The following is a 16,602-nucleotide window of genomic DNA, read 5'->3' on the forward strand; positions in this document are numbered from 1 at the left end:
CCCCCTTGTGTATCTGGCTAATGTGGGTCCTGGGGAATTGAACCTGGGTCCTTTGGCCTTAACAGCTAAGCCATCCCTCCAGTCCCTCTTTCTCTTTTCCTTCCTTCCTTCCTTCCTTCCTTCCTTCCTTCCTTCCTTCCTTCCTTCCTTCCTTCCTTTCTTTCTTTCTTTCTTATTTTTTTGGTTTTCAAGGCGGGATCTCACTGTAGCCCAGATTGACCTGGAATTCACTATGTAGTCTCAGGCTGGCCTTGAGCTCACAGTGATCCTACCTCTGCCTCCTGAGTGCTGGAATTAAAGGTGTGTGTCACCACTTACAGCTTGTCTCTCCCTTCCTTCCTTTTTTCTTTTTTTTAATGTGAGAGAGCGAGAGCTGTGCAGGCAAGAGAGGATTGTAGTGCCCGAGCTTCCAGCCACTTCAACTGAACTTCGGATGCATGGGCCACCTTTGCTTGTGTCACCTTGTGTGTCTGGTTTACTTGGGATTTGGGGAATGGAATATGGGTCCTTAGGCTTCACAAGCAACTGCCTTAACTGCTAAGCCATCTCTCCAGCCCTTGTTTTTGTTTCTTATTTGATAAAAAGAACTTGGAGACACACACATGAGTGTGTGTGTGTGTGTGTGTGTGTGTGTGTGTGTGTGTATACTTGCCAAGCAGGGCTAAGTCAGGCTAGCACAGGGACAGCTTCATGTTCCTGGGGCACTTGTCTTCCCACCCTCCGCCGACTTTCCTAATAGGGCAACACCCAGAACCTCCCCTCCTGTGGTAATTCACGGCCACATTCTGCAGAAGGAGAGATAAGAAAGGCTAGCTTATCCCAGTCATAGGTGCAGGCACAGTGAAGGCTAAATTGACCTTGAAGTGACTGGACAGGAAAAACCTCTATTTACCATCTCATGTGTATGCATGATGGTGTGTACAAACAGTTAAAATTATGGGGTATACATCCCATGCATGCACAGATTGTCCAAAGTTAGATAACAACCCCTCTGTCAGTCAGGGTAAAGAACTCTTGGCTTCATCTAAATGCATAAAAAGAACCCCAGAAAAGAACGTGGGGTTCTCTAGTAACTTGTTTGACAGCTCCTACGCTGTGGAACTTATTGTATACTTTTACTCTCACTTTTTAAAATTTTTTTTCTTTTCACAATTTTTATTAACATTTTCCATGATTATAAAAAATATCCCATGGCAATACCCTCCCGCCCCCACACTTTCCCCTTTGACTTTTTTTATTTTTATAACCAAAAAGCGAAAGACAGAATGGGTGTGCCAGGGCCTTCAGCTGCTGCAAATGAACTCCAGACACATGGGCCATCTTGTACATCTGGCTTTGGGTCCTAGGGAATTGAACCTAGGTCCTTTGGCTTTGCAGGCAAATGCTTTAACTGCTAAGCCACTCCTCCAGCCCTACTCTCACTTTAATCAGTGTTTTCACTGGTGCTGCTCTGTGTCTCCTTCAATTAATTGTTATGGATACAAAGAACCTAGACATGGTGTTCTAGGATACCCCAAGAACACCCTCTAGTAATGGAGCCTTTTGTGGATAATCAAATAATGAGAGCTGTGTTAATTAAGTAGCCTTGAACATACTCATTAACTATGAGCCTGGGTAATTGGCGGAGTGGGGCGCATAATTATAGGCATGCCCCTTTTAGAGTTCCAGAGCTCTCTACCCATCCCCTTCTGTCTCCTCTACCACCTGGCCATGCTAGAACTGGGACTGCCTCATATGGTAATCCAGGATACCATGTCCCCTTTGTTCCCCTTTCCCCCCCCCCCCCGCCCCCCAGCCTCCACCTCTATACACCATCTCAGGCTCCTCTTCTCTCTCCCTAAAGCCCTCTGGATAGCCCTTCCCCTCTCTTTTCAGCTTTCCTGCTTCAGCTATGGGTGCCCTCCCTTTTCTCTCCTCTTTCCCAGTCTTCCTTCTGCGCTCTCTTCCCTCCTTTTTCTGCCACTTTTCTTCGCTCTCTCCTCTTGCTCACTCTTCCTTTCCCCCTGCTTCTCCCTCTTAAAATAAATTCTTGGATCCAAAAAATTTTCTGTCTGGGTCTGGAAAGATGGCTTAGCGGTTAAGTCGCTTGCTTACAAGGCCCAAGGACCCAGGTTTGACTCCCCAGGACCCAGATAAGCCAGATGCACAAGGTGGTGCATGCATTGGGAGTCTGTTTGCAGTGGCTGGAGGCCCTGGTGTGCCCATTCTCTCTTTCTCTCTTTCGCTCTCTCAAATACATAAATAAAAATAAAATACTAAAAAATAATTGTTTGAGTCCCCAGTGGGAAGCTACCCTCCTTTTATTGGATCACGGCCAGTTTATCCTGACATTTCAGTAAGACCCTGGGCCCAGGAAACTGTCCATCTTGGTCCTCTGTTGAGAACCCCCAACCTCACATATGAATGGCGTGGTGACTCAGATTGGAGGTATTGGCAAGACTGACTGCCTTCTTGTCCCCCTCCTGCTTTCTGCTCCTTCTGTCTTTGCCTTTCCCTGCTTTCAATTCCAACTCCATTTTCCAGTGAATCAGGTGGATGGAACACTGTGGTTGGAGAACTTGCAACTGTTCACTCCTCTGGCGCAGGATCTGGGATCTGAACCCAAGGGAAATGCAAGTGGTTTGATCTCTTAATTTGTGGTTGCCTTCTGTGTGAGCTTGACTTACACTTTTGGAGATTTGAAAGACGTGTAAAGATGCGCTTCCCCTTTCCTTCTCTCTCCTGGATTCATATTCGGAGCTTGGAGCAGTGGTGATCACCCTCCTCCCAGGCTTTCCCCTCAAATCTGCCCCATGGAACAGAGGCCTGGGAACTTCCTGCTCCCCAGACTGTTCCAGACTCTTAGAGATGAGCAACTCCAGAGGAGGATTTATAGGCTGGGTCTTGAGCCACAGCCCACCTTCCCTGTGCCATGGCAAATGTCAATCTCCCTCTCTTGCCCCCTGTTTTTCTTTCTTTCTTTCTTTTTTTTTTTTTTTGCCCCTTTGATTTTTCAAGGTAGGGTCTCACTCTAGCTCAGGCTGACTTGGAATTCACTGTGTAGTCCCAGGGTGGCCTCGAACTCAGGGTATTCCTCCTACCTCTACCTCCAGGTGCTGGGATTAAAGGCTGTGGCACCACGCCCGGCTTCCCCTCGGTTCTTAAAGGTATCCAGTTTAACTTAATCTGTTTCTACTCAAAGTGCTGTTATGAACTGTGGCTTGTATAAGAATGGCTTCCAGCCCATTCTTCAGACACCCCTGGTTTTCTCTGTGCCTCTGGAACTCCACCTTCAAGTTCCTACCACCACTTGTTTTTCTAGAGAAATCTGTAGCTGTCTGCCCCAGGGTAAAATGAAGAGCCTGTTCTCCCTCTGGGTGGGCCCACATTTACTGGTCCTGATTGTGAAGGCCTGGAGGACGTTCTTTGTGGTTCCAGATGAAGCTACCCCAGGGTGTGTGCATGTGACCCAGCTCCAGACATATTGCAGTCATTTTGGAGGCGTCCTAGAGGCAAACAAAGACAAGTAAGTAAATTGCAAGCCGGGCATGGTGGTGTGGCACACCTTTAATCCCAGGCAGAGGTAGGAGGATCACCATGAGTTTGAGGCCACCCTGAGAATACATAGTGAATTCCAGGTCAGCCTGGGCTAGAGCCAGACCCTACCTAGAATAAAATAAATAAATAAAAAGAGTACGTGTCACTTTAAGATGCAAACTGCTTATAGCTGCTTTAAAAAAAAAAAACCAAAACAACATTTACTTACTTATTTGACAGAGAGAGAGAGAAAGAATGGGTGTGCCTCCAGCCATTGCAAATGAACTCTAAACACATGTGTCTCCTTGTGCATCTGGTTTACGTGGGTCCTAGGGAGTCGAACCTGGGTCCTTTGGCTTTGCAGGCACACAACCCTGCTCCTGTCCCTCATTCTCTTTTTGGTTTCCTGCTCCAGGTGGGAGAACCTCAGCTTTCCCCCTTCTTTTTTTCTCTCTCTTCCCCCTTGTCTCTCTGGCACATATCCTCCCATTCTCTCTCTTTCTTCCCTCGTCCCTCTCTCTTTTTACTTCTCCCACCTTATAATAAAGTCTTGGATGCAAGAAATGTCTGAGTCTCTGATTCAAAGCTTCCCTTTATTTTCGTTTAAATCGCACAGCCCATCCTTGGCATCAAATAAGACCCTAGATCCAAGAAACTATTCATCTTGCTCCTCTGTTGTGAACCCTGAACCTAACACCCCTCAAGAGAAGAAATCTATTGTGAGAAAAACATACAGCAAATATTCGTAATTTTAATAATTTACTGAAAGGCTAATGGATTTTGAAGAGTCACCTTTACTTTGGCCTAATCTTTCCTCTATAAGAGAGTGCATCATAGGAGAGTGTGTGCCTGCTTGAAATGGGGAGGAGCCTTGTCTTCATCTGGTTTCAACCAAATTTGTCTCAGTAGCAGTTTCCAAATGGAAATCTACCTTCTTTTCAATTTTTTTCCCCTTGGGTAGGCCTTCCTGTCTAGCAATGTGGCTATTTCCGTGTAAAAATTACATAATTGTTATGGAAATTCCCTTTTAGGAGCACTGCTAAAGAAAATTGGGTGATCCTTCCCCAAATCTTTTGACAGATAGCTATGTCACACTCAGAATAAGGGATCTGAAACAACTTCTACAGCTGATGCCTTGAGAGAGAAATTAAAGTGATGTGTTAGTGACCTGCTGCTAGTAAACATTGCTCTTGTCATTCTTCATGTGTTTTTTGTTTGTTTGACAGAATCATTCTTCATATGATAAATTGTTTTGATCTCTCAAAATGCCACAATATGAAAGATGGCGTGACTATACAATTTCCTCACTCTCCCTCTTTATCTAATCCAAATTACATATTAATTAATATTACATGTTATAAAATTACATATCAATTACATACTAATCAATATGTAATTAATTAATTATATATTAGTCCCAGCCCTCGGGAGGCAGAGGTAGGAGGATCACTGTGAGTTTCAAGGCCACTCTGAGACTACATAGTGAATTCCAGGTCAGCCTGGGCTAGAGTGAGACCCTACCTCTAAAACCAAAACCAAAAACAATAACAAAAAACCTGAGTCATTGGCTGTGGGAGATAGTAACAAGCTTGAAAACTAGAGAATCAGTGTAAAAAGATGTGCCATAGAATTTTTTTGGTTAGATAAAGTTTGCTTGTCATCATAAGCGACACTCCCTTCAATTTCAAGTTAGCTGACAAAAGTCTGTGATCACATAGTAAAAAGACTGTGGGCATGATTGAAATAGGGATCCTGTTCTGCCTTCTACCTTGTGTTAATATTCCACAAGTGGGGAATAGTCCCTGAGAAAGTTTCAACATTTTCCTACTAGTAGAAAACCATAAACTCTTCATTGAATAGTCACTGCTATGCAAACTCTCTGTGCTTTCAGCCAGAGTCTGCTCTTGGGCCACCGTCGTGCATGACTCCCTGCAAGTTCCATAGGCAATTCAAGCTGTAGAACTTCAGTCTAATATATATACATATATTGAGAGAGAGAATTGGCTGGGCATGTCAGGGCCTCCAGCCATTGGAAACGAACTCCACATGCATGCACCACCTTGTGCATCTGGTTTATGTGGGTTCTAGGGAATCGAACCTGGGCCCTTTGGCTTTGTAGTCAAGCACCTTAACCACTAAGGCATCTCTCCAACCCCAGAATTTCACTCTCAGTCTTTCTCTCTACATCATTTATTTTCCCTTGCTGTCCTATTGTGCAAGTCAGAACGCTGGTCTTCATCCTCTTTATGCCTCTCTCTGTCACTACCCTCCCGGGCCTGATGCCAGCCCTATAATTAGATTTTTTTAATTTTATGCCTTTCTGATCTCCCTGGCACACCACTGACCAGGCTGTCCCATGACCCTCCTCGGATCATTCTCCCCTTGCTCTGTCTGATTCTTCCTTTATGATGCTGCCCCAGATTTTCTACCAAGGCTGCCTAGGTGGCTGCCAAGTTTAAAATATTGGAGTGTTCCCTCCTGGTGATAAAGAACCTACTTCTAGGGCTGTAGGGATGGCTAAGCCATTAAGGTGCTTGCCTGCAAATCCAAAGGACCCAGGTTTGATTCCCCAGGATCCGTATAAGCCCGATGCACAAGGAGGCACATGTCTCTGGGGTTCTTTTATAGTGGCTGGAGGCCCTGGTGCACCCATTCTTTCTCTCTCTCTCATTCTCTACTTGCCTATTTCTCTCCCTCTCAAATAAAAATAAGAAAAGATTTAATAAGAACCTACTTCTACTCTTCCTTAAAGCCCCACCCCCCACTCAAGAACCCTGGGCTTCAGCAGGTCCCTGGTACTGGTTGTCTCTGGAAATACCCTCTCCACCCTTGTGTGATTGACCAATTCCTTCTCAAGTGACCTTCCCAGCACTTGTGTCTCCACCTTTCTGAGGAATGCATCCCTCCTTTGTTTCCTAAAACATCTATTGCAGGATTCTCCTGCCACACTACAAGGCCCTGCGATCCTCTGTGGTTGAACAGTGGCTGCCTCTGGACTCAGATAGACCTGGAGTGGAATTATGGGTAGACATTTTACTGAATATAAATTTAGAAAAATAGCTTCAATTTAAAGACTCTATAATTAATTACTAATAATATAGATAATATTTAGCTTTATATTTGTTGCTGCTTCATTTTGTTTACATTTTAGAGAAAGGATCTCACTGTGTAACCCAGGCTGGCCTCGAACCTATACTTCTCCTACGTAAGCCTCTAGCATGCTGGGAATTTAGTTTTGTACCACCAAGCCTGGGCCCTACTAAGTAACTGTAAATCTATATATATGCTGTGTATGTTGATGTGCTACTATTCAACATCACTTCTCCTTTTCTTTTGGTTTCTTTGTTTTTGTTTGTGTGTTTATTGAGGCAGCGTCTCACTGTAGTGCAGGCTTATCTGGAACTCATTCTAGCCCAGACTGTCCTTGAACTCATGGTCATCCTTTTATCCCAGCCTCCTGAGTGCTGGTTTTTAAAAAAATATTTTATATTTATTTATTTGTTTGAGAGAGGGAAAGAAGCAGAGGGAGAGAGACAGAGAATGGGTGTGCCAGGACTTCCAACCACTCTGCAAACTCCAGATACATGCACCACCTTGTGCATCTGGCTTATATGGGTCCTGGGGAATCAAACCAAGGTCCTTTACTTTTGCAGGCAAGTGCCTTAACCACTAAGCCATCTCTCCAGGCCTGAGTGCTGGGTTTATAGGCATGAGCCACCACATCTGGCTCTCCTTTTTAAATGTACTCTTGGCCGGGTGTGGTGGCACATGCCTTTCATCCCAGCTCTTGGGAGGCAGAGATAGGAGGGTCGAAGTGAGTTTGAGGCCACCCCGAGGTTACATAGTGAATTCCTGGTCAGCTTGGGCTACAGTGAGACCCTATCTTGAAAAACAAAACAAACAAACAAAAAATGTACTCTTATGTCTTGGATCTATGGGTAGCATCTACATGTCTATTTCTCCTATTATCTTGGCTGTTCATTTTCAACATATTTGCCTGGTGTTTCTCAAATATTTACCCTTTAACGTTAAAGTCTACCAGCCCTTTTCTTAATGCATCTTAATGCACCACCCTTCTTGGCCCTGGAATCAGTCCAGGACCTCACTACACTGAGCCACCACTCCCACAGAGCCATGTCCCCCAGCCCTGGTATTCTTTCTCTATCCTAGAGCTTCTTAATGGATCACCTGTATATGATGAATCACTACTTGCTTTCACCTTTCCAGAGGCATGTGAAGTAAGAATTGTTATGGTTAGAAGGAGATAGGGTCTTAAATCAACATTTATAAGATTTTTTTTCAAGTGAATCTTGGAAATGTTACATTTGAAAATTGTGAACTTAAAAAATTTTCTTTTCCTATGTCTCAACTAGTATCCATTTGCTAAAGGTTTCCAAATTTATATCGCCATTTCAAATCTCAATGTTGGACTTCAGCTCATATGACCAATACCCTGTTTTGGCATTTCCCTAATCTCTTTCGCTAAGTGTTCTCATCTTTTTATTTATTTGTTTGTTTGTTTTTGGTTTTTCAAGGTAGGGTTTCACTGTAGCTCAGGATGACCTGGAATTTGCTATGTAGTCTCTGGGTGGCCTTGAATTCACAATAATCCTCCTACCTCTGCCTCCCCAATGCTGGCTGTGTTTGTTATCTTAAAGGAAAACAACTTCTTACCTAAGTGCTTAAACCTAGAACCAGCCTTTTCCTCCCTCCTAACTTCCCCTACTCTAAACCAAAGTGCATGTGTATTTCCTGTGCATCTCTAGTGTCTTTATTTCTCACAGTTTCTCTGTGCTCATCTTAAAGGATGGAAATAGTAACTGATGACTTTACAATTGCTCTTTCCTGAGTGTGTAGTACATACTATGTGTTATTTCAATTCCTCTAATTATGTATTCTTTTTAAATATTTTTTGTTCATTTTTATTTATTTAAGAGTGACATCTCCAGACACGTGCACCCCCTTGTGCATCTGGCTAATGTGGGTCCTGGGGAATCAAGCCTCGAACCTGGGTCCTCAGGCTTCACAGGCAAGCACTTAACCACTAAGCTATCTCTCCAGCCCTAATTAAAGTGAAGACATTGGATATGAGTGTCGCTAAATATGTTCAGATCGCCTGGTGCAATAAACTGTGGGGACTGGTTTCTAGGCACAGATCTTCCTGAATGCTCTGGCTGGTCTTTTTGTTATGTCCTTAATATGCAGAACATGACAGTCCTGCATCCAAATGGCTGATTTCATGAATGACTTTTCATCATTTCTCATATCTGTTGCAGTGCCATGGGTCCTTCCTCCCATGTAGCCTCAATAAGCCCTTTGGTCAGCTTTCTCTATTATTTTAAATCTCTTGTGATCTTCTTGGGGTGTGATCTTCCTTGAAGATATTGCATCATGTAAGTACTATTTCCATTAAGAGCTGTCTACACAGAGCTGGCTTTGTTCATAATAAAGTAATTTTTTCTGAAATTGACTTAATTCACTTAATATGATTATCTCTATTTGCATCCATTTCCTGCAAACAATATTATTCTTCTTAATAGCTAAAAAATTTCCATGTATACATATACCACATTTCTTGAAAATTCCTCTGAAAGACAAATACATGTTTAGTTTTATTTGAGGTTCTTAGATTTTATATAGATATGTGAAATCTTGTATGTGTATATGACATGAAAGTAGAAGTGAAATTGTCTAGAGGAAAAATTTGGACTAAAGGAAGGGTGAGAAGGGAAGGGCAGGGGAGCACAGAGGGAAGATGCTCAGTGTATAATCCACACGTAAATGAAATTGTAAACTGCCCTTATATAACATAGTGCTATGTCTAATGAATGCACACAATGAGAAATTTAAAAATTGGTTCCAAGCCAGGCGTGGTAGCGCACGCCTTTAATCCCAGCAGTCGGGAGGCAGAGGTAGGAGGATTGCTGTGAGTTCGAGGCTACCCTGAGACTCCATAGCGAATTCCAGGTCAGCCTGGGCTAGAGTGAGACCCTACCTCGAAAAACCAAAAAAAAAAAAAAAAAAAATTGGTTCAAAATAATTTTGTATATGGTATTGATAAAGGGTTTAGGAACGACAGAGAGCCTTTCTCAGGTCTTGGTGGACTGAACTCAGGAGTTGAAGTGCCAGAAAAGTCAATGGCCACTACAGCTGCACCCTAGGAAGTCGCTCTTGAGTTTGTTGTCACATGCCAGGAAGGAAATACAGATTGCAGACAAGAGGTGAGCAAGCGAAAGTAGTTTAATTAGGGAAATAATATGAGGACTCCCAAACAACCTCTACATATGTGTGTGTCAGAGAGAGAGAGGGAGAGATTGTTATTGTGCTGTCTGATTTGCTTGCCTTCTATCGTCTATGGAATTTACACCGGGAACTGGATCTGATGCAGTCTTTCCTGAGATTGATTATTCTTCCTGCATATTGTATGGTGGGCTGAATCAGCAAGGGGCCTATATGCCCTGTGCATGCCCCTGTGGCCCAACACAGAAACTGATCACTAGTTGCTCTCCCAATCAGGAGGATGATCAGGCAGCAGAGTCATCTTGTCCATTCCTTCTCCAACTGGTTGTCCCTGTTCCTTACTCAATCCTTTCCTTCTTGGTCCTTATGCTATTTGACTGTGGCTTGCAATTCATCTTGGACACTGCTCTTACGCCTGGAGAAGCTAACTCCTATCTCAATATAAATAAGGGAAGGCCTTAGCTAACACTCTATACACAGAAACCTCATCAATAGGGCTGGAGATGATGGCTTAGCGGTTAAGACATTTGCCTGCAAAGCCAAAGGACCCCAGTTTGATTCCCCAAGTCTCATGTAAGCCAGATGCACAAGGTGGTGCATGCATCTGGTGCTTGTTTGCAGTGGCTAGAGGCCCTGGTACACCCATTCTCTCTCTCTCTCTCTCTAATAAATAAATAAATAAACAAATATATATATTTAAAAATAACTCATCAATAAAAAATGTTTTCCTTTGACATCACAAGTCATGTCCTCTTATTTAATCTGCCTGTAAGGGTTAGCACTTCTTGCCTCTATTTTGCTTATACTGAACATTTTGGTCAGTAGCTTTCCTTTCTACCAATAAGTTGAGAACAGCTTTTCTGAGTGAATATATGAATGCAGGGCAGGAAGGATAGAATGTACAGGAAGGGGAAGATGGATAGAGGTGCACATTAAGTTCCTTTTTTTTTTTTTTTCCATCTAGGGTTTCACTCTAGCCCAGGCTAACCTGGAATTCACTATGTAGTCTCCAAGGTGGCCTCAAACTCATGGCAATTCTCCTACCTCTGCCTCCTGAGTTCTGGGATTAAAGGCGTGCGCCACCACACTTGTCTTCAAGTTCCATTTTTGAGGAGAGTCATGGTGAAAATGCACTTCTCTTGCAGTAAGTGGGATTGCCTTAAGATGGGAATGTCTCTGTTCCTCAGGAGCAGGTAGCATGAGGCACAAGATGTGGGACTAAGCCTTCGTCTTGCAGGGTTGCTTTGCCAAAGGCAATGGCTGAACTCTGTAAAGTGATACTGATGATGGAGAGAACTGTGAGTGGGATTAGAACTCCTATGTCAGCAGCTCTCCAGTCTGAAGTTCCTGTTAGCAAGGAATTGAAAACACAGACTCGGGGAAAGGTAAATTATGAGATTTATTTTAGGGAGAGTTAAGAGGGAAAGCAAAGCAGCAAAGTACTCAAGCCCCCCCCCCCCAAAAAAAAAACACCTTTTTCCCAATCAGACTGGGAAAATCTCCCTCCTATGGGGAAGTCTCTGTGTCAGGGAGGAAGCCTTTGAGGAAGGGAAGAGGGCTTCCACACCTGTCTCAGATCCATTTATATGAATCAGGAATCCAATGAGTGAGTCTTATCAGCAGGCTTGGGTGTGTAGGGAGTGAACTGATTGGCTGGTTGGCCTCGGGGAACACTAATTCTTGATGGCCCATGCACACAGGTTAATCCTGTGAAACTGAGGAAGAAACAGGACATTGTTACCCAGGACAGATTTTTAGGAGGTTGCTGTTTATAGCCATCTTGGATGAGATTTGATCAGATACCAGTTCTAGTCCTGACAGGGCAGGCAAGGTGGCATCAATGTTTCTGTGGGCTCTAGTTGACTACCTATATCAGGAAGAAGTTACCTTGTTCCTAATCCATATCAATTTTACATCATTTGAAACATATTTTATTTATTTATTTATTAGAAAGAGAGACAAAGTGGGAGAGACAGAGAGAGAATGGGAGCACCAGATCCTCTAGCCACTGCAAATGAACTTCAGATGCATGTGCCACTTTGTGCATCTGGCTTTATGTGGGTTCTCGGGAATTGAACCCGGGTCCCTAGGCTTTGCAGTGCCTTAACCACTGTGCCACCTTTAATTCTCTAGGTTCGTTTTTTTCTGTTAATTTTTATTTATTTATTTGAGAGCAATAGAGAAAGACAGGAAGAGAGAGAGAGGGAGAGAGAGAATGGGTGTGCTAGGGCCTCCAGCCACTGCAAACGAACTCCACATGCATGCCGCACCTTGTGCAGCTGGCTTACGTGGGTTCTGGACAATCAAGCCTCGAACCGCGGTCCTTAGGCTTCACAGGCAAGTGCTTAACCGCTAAGCCATCTCTCCACCCCTCCTCTAGTTTTTGTGCAGTATGAATTTTTTCACCCAGAGAATAATTTCTGCCATTCTTCCTGTCTTAATATTTATTTATTTTCAGTGCTAGTGTTAGAATCAGGCAACAAGATACATGTCTTTGAGAAATTTAGGTCTCTTGATACAAAACACTATAGAACTTGATTTAAGCTGGGCATGGTGGCTCATGTCTTTAATCCTAGCATTTGGGAGGCAGAGGTAGGAGGATCGCTCGAGATTTCAAGGCCACCTTGAGACTACATAGTGAATTCCAGGTCAACTTTAGTTAGAGTGAGACCCTGCCTTGAAAAACAAAACAACAAAATAAGAACTTGATTTAAGAATTTTCAGGGGCTGGGGAGAGGGCTCAGAGGATAACAGTGCTCTGCAACTCCGAGTATCTGAGTTTGGAACCCACCCCCTCAAGCCCACATAAGAGCTGGAAGCCATGGTGGGCTTCTGTGACTCCAGAGTATCTGTGGTGAACAAAAGAGGCAGAGAGGGGAGAATTTCATGAAAGTTTGAGAATGGATCGACAAGGAAGGAGTCTGGCTCAATTGAGGTGAGAGGCAAGAACCATTGCGGAAGTTGTCCTCTGGCTTGCACATGTGCACTGGCATGGACGTGCGTGCACACACACAAATACACACATCCCCACAATAAATAAAGTTAATTTTTTTCTCTCTCATAATTACCTTGGCAGCTTTCATAAAGAAAAGTGCAGGACATATAACCGGCTTGCAAACTGGATTCTGCCTTTTAGGACTACATGGTCTCTAGTCTGAGCTTTATGGGTGACTGGTGTACTCTTTGATCTCTTAAGTCTAATTTCCTATAAGTGAAGGACTCTCCTCTAGCCTAAAAAGAAAAACAGGCTCTCCTTGAGTTCATGACCCACGAACTAACACTGACTTAAACAATCAACCCATATCCTGACCCGCAAACAAACCCTAACCATATTGAAACTTCTGGGGCATTTCAATCTCAGAAATCATGCTCCCCAAATCACTTCTCTGGAAATATCCTCAGCAACCCCTAGACTCCCACCCACACCTGCTCCTTTGATCTGTGTGTTTATAAGCTTCATTTCGGCTCTGGTGAGACGCAGAGAACCTCTAGCCAGTACACAGGACTCTGTCCCTCACCTTTTATTGTGTCTGCAGTAAATAGTTTCCTTTTGTCGGAGTTCAAGTCCGTTATTTTTTTCTTCAACTTTCCTTAATATAAGCATTTTAGAATTTCTAAAATAAGTATTTTGGGACAATAATCTTTGGCTGTGTTAGAAATGTTATGGCACTTGTACCAAAGCTTTAATTAGACGATTAACTTAGGATGGGTTATGGGGGGCTTAGCTAGCCATTGCTCATGGTCACACTTCTCAGGATATTTGGCGGGTCTGTGAGAATGAATTCTGGCAGGTGACTCAAGTGGCCTTTCAATGTCCCAAGGTGACATTCCTAGCCTGAGACTAGCTTCCCAGATTCAGTTTTCATGTGGTAGAAAGCATCAGCGCTCAACTTGTGAATAACCCCCCCTCTTCCAGCACAGTCTTTCAGCCAGGACCAAGCAGGACTGTCCGGGACTGCAAGGAGACATCTTTCTCTAAGAGCCATGCAGGACTTGTATAGTCTCCGATGTTATCTTATCACACGGTATTTAGTATTTCTTTTTTGTCCATGAGAGAGACAAGGCACGTACTCTTACTTAGCATCAAAAACAAAACAAAACAAAAGAGCCTACTAGTGTCAACCTCACTTACGGCTGAACCAGACGTCTCCCGTTTCCTTTGCTTAAACTCATTTCCTGACAGCCAGCCTTATGCTGCTCTGAACTCTTTTATTGCACTTTCCTGAAAAAACAAGCAGTTCTCCATGCTGCGGCCTCTTGCTTGCTGATGTCATCTCTGGGAGATAGGTTCTGAGACTTCCATCTGTACGCTGTCTCATGTGATGTACTTTGATGCACACATACTTGGGGTAATTTTTAAGTCTTGAAGAAGTCTAGAAATACAACCGTAAGCAAGATTATATACTTTCTTTTTTTCTAATACCTGATGTCTGGGAAGTATTTTTTTGTTTGTTTGTTTTGATTTATTTATTGAGAGGTGGGGGGTCAGAGACAGAGAATGGGCATGCCAGAACCTCCAGCCACTGCAAATGAACTAGAAATGCATGTGCCACCTTGTACATCTGGCTTACTGGGTCCTAGAGAATCAAAATCCTTTGGCTTTACAGGCAAGCACCTTAACTGCTAAGCTATCCCTCTAGCCCTAAATTATATACTTCCTAAGTTCAAAATTATTTTTAACACAGCAAGACTTGAAATACTTGTACATTTATTCTAAGCAGATTATTTTCTTTGCAACTTCTAGAAGGAAAACAGACTGACTCCTCGAAAAAATTAAAAGTCAATGTTTAGGGGCTGGAGAGATGGCTTAGTGGTTAAGGCATTTACCTGCGAAGCTCAAGGATCCAGGTTCGATTCCCCAGTACCCACGTAAGCCAGATGCATAATGCAGCTCATGAGTCTGTGAGATCCTGGCATGCCCATCCTCTCTGCCTCTGTCTTTCTCTCTCTTTGAAGTTAATAAATAAGGAAAAAGATAAAAAAGTCAGTGTCTGGGCTGGAGAGATGGCTTAGCGGTTAAGCGCTTGCCTGTGAAGCCTAAGGACCCTGGTTCGAGGCTCAGTTCCCCAGGTCCCACGTTAGCCAGATGCACAAGGGGGCACACGCGTCTGGAGTTCGTTTGCAGAGGCTGGAAGCCCTGGCGCGCCCATTCTCTCTCCCTCTATCTGTCTTTCTCTCTGTGTCTGTCGCTCTCAAATAAATAAATAAATAAAATATTAAAAAAAAATAAAAAGCTTCACGTTCACATTTTTTAAAAAAGTCAGTGTCTAGTCACACTGTATATTTATTGCTAATATTTCTGAACATATTTCTTATGACAGAAGCACTCATCAAGGTAACATTTTTCTAGGTTTCCTTTTCTAAATAAAAAAGGTCATCCCTACCCCCATCCTATCTTGTCTGCAGTTTAGCTCCAAATGGGTGTGATCATTAAAAACAAAAACAAACCGGCCTCACACAGGGCAGGCTGCAGCTCGGGCTTCCTTCCAGGGTTCCATTAGCCAGACAATGTCCCAGCCAAGGCCGCCTGGGAGTGTCAAGGGAGGAAGCCCATCTTGCAGGGCTCCAGGTTCAGGCTGTCTGAGCAGGGTCAGCCACAGGCTGAAGCCAGGAATGGGGTAGATCAATTGTTTTGCAAATATAGTAAGTGGTAATAAATATCTGACAAGAACTGTTCTACTTACATATTCACATTACAAATCAATTCAAATGGGTAGTGTGTATTTAGAATTCATTTTGCAAGTCTATTTTTATTATTTGTTTTTCCTCCTTAGAACAAGAATTCACATAAAACAGCAACCAATTTGGGAATAACTACAGCAGAAGAGCAAGAAATGGCTTAACAAGAAGCTAAAAAAAATTGTCTTCTAGAGGTTTTTTTTTTTTTTTTTCCTTCTTTTCAAAAGATTGCCAGTTACTAGGGATTATAAAGACCAAACTAACCACCTAACAATGGGGGAATGTAAGGCATTGCATTACAAAGGTACCTGCTGCTTTTTGTTTTAGGATTTCTGAGTTTACAGTCAGCAGTTGTTTATTTATTTATTTTTTGTTTTGTTTTTTTGAGGTAGAGTCTCACTCTAACCCAGGCTGACCTGGAATTCACTCTAGTTTCAGGATGGTCTAGAACTCATGGGGATCCTTCTATCTCTGCCTCCCAAGTGCTGGGATTTAAGGCGTGTGCCACCATGCCCAGCAAGTCAGTCAGCACTTCTGAATGTCCCTTTGCAAAATATTGTAAAGAGGACTGACATCCTATGAATGCATAAGCCTCAAGTCTTACAAATCAGAGGACTTTTTAACTCACAAAAATACAACAACAACAAACTGCAGCACTTTACCAAGTATGTTGGCGTATTTTATTTCAGTCACTCTTCCAAATCTTCCAGAGTCCTCAAAATGTACATTCCATGGCGGCCCAGACATTGGCAACTACTGCAGTTCAGTGGACACTTGCTTATTTCCCTGTCCTTATGTTCTAGAACAAGGACCTGGACAGGGATGTGGACACAGTAGTAGAAACAGAGAAAGGCAGCGTTTCCAAGGGAGGGGCCGGGCCAGAACTGAAAGGAGAGAAGCTCACTGGCCACAGCTACAGGATTGGAGTTGGGGGGGGGGCATTTTATGCACCATTTGAATAGCTGATGCTTTTTGTTCAGAGTTTATTTCACACTAGGACTTCTGGTACCCTAGTCACCCTCTCCTTACTCCAAGGTAGAATTGAAAAACAAAAACTTTTTTTAAACAACTTTTGACTTTATTATTATTTCTTTTAATTTTCAAAAAATATTAACAACTCCCATGATTATAAAAAAAAAATCCCATGGTAATACCCTCCCTCCCCCC

The sequence above is a fragment of the Jaculus jaculus genome, chromosome 16 (assembly GCF_020740685.1).
Source record: "Jaculus jaculus isolate mJacJac1 chromosome 16, mJacJac1.mat.Y.cur, whole genome shotgun sequence".
Taxonomy (NCBI): Eukaryota; Metazoa; Chordata; class Mammalia; order Rodentia; family Dipodidae; genus Jaculus; species Jaculus jaculus.